Below are 687 nucleotides of genomic sequence, written 5' to 3'. Positions count from 1 at the left end.
GATATTTTGTTTTATAGGATGAGACTGACAATAAACAGGTCAGAGACTGTAGACACCTCCATGCTAAAAATTCTTAGATTTATATGTGAATGCCTCAAAATGTAGAGGAAGACATACCTTCAGAAACTAAAGACTTTCAGGGTCATGTGATTGCCCAAGGACATGTGCCAAAATGTTTTTTAAACTGGTGTTGTTGGGTGCCTTCCCTGGTGGTCCAGTGGCTAAGACTCTGAGCTCCCAATGCAGGGGGCCCAGGTTCAATCCCTGGTCAGGGAACTAGATCTCACATATCGCAACTAAGAGTTCACATCCCACAACTAAAGATCCTGCATTCTGCAACTAAGACCAAATAAATAAATAATTTTTATAAATTGATGTTATTGGAAATTTCCCCCATAAAAGGTAATGTAAGTGATAGCTGGTAGAGTTCTAATAAAGCTGAGAGCTTAAGAAAGATGCTGAATTAGCCTTACTAGCCTTAGCTGCTTATCTACTCTGGAAAGGTGAAAAAACATGACCAGCCTCATGAACCAAGGAAATAGTGTGAATCCACATCCCCTGGGAGCTTGTTAAAAATACAGAGGCCCAAACATCAGCAATGGCAACAACAGGAATACAGAGGCTCAGGTCCCAGGCATCAAGCTTAATCAGCAGATCTGTGTGTGTGTGTGTGTGTGTGTGTGTGTG

The 687-nt window shown here is 41.5% G+C and overlaps 1 non-coding gene across 1 annotated transcript; it reads left to right on the top strand.

Moving 5' to 3' along the window:
- The first annotated feature begins 203 nt into the window (after positions 1 to 203).
- On the top strand, positions 204 to 276 carry TRNAG-CCC. The gene has a single exon. It is a non-coding gene; the product is annotated as a tRNA-Gly (tRNA).
- Positions 277 to 687: the final 411 nt, after the last annotated feature.

The sequence above is a fragment of the Oryx dammah genome, unplaced genomic scaffold (assembly GCF_014754425.2).
Source record: "Oryx dammah isolate SB20612 unplaced genomic scaffold, SCBI_Odam_1.1 HiC_scaffold_24, whole genome shotgun sequence".
NCBI classification, from domain to species: Eukaryota; Metazoa; Chordata; class Mammalia; order Artiodactyla; family Bovidae; genus Oryx; species Oryx dammah.
Note: the sequence above shows the minus strand (reverse complement) of the source record. Positions and strands in the feature narration are given on the sequence as shown.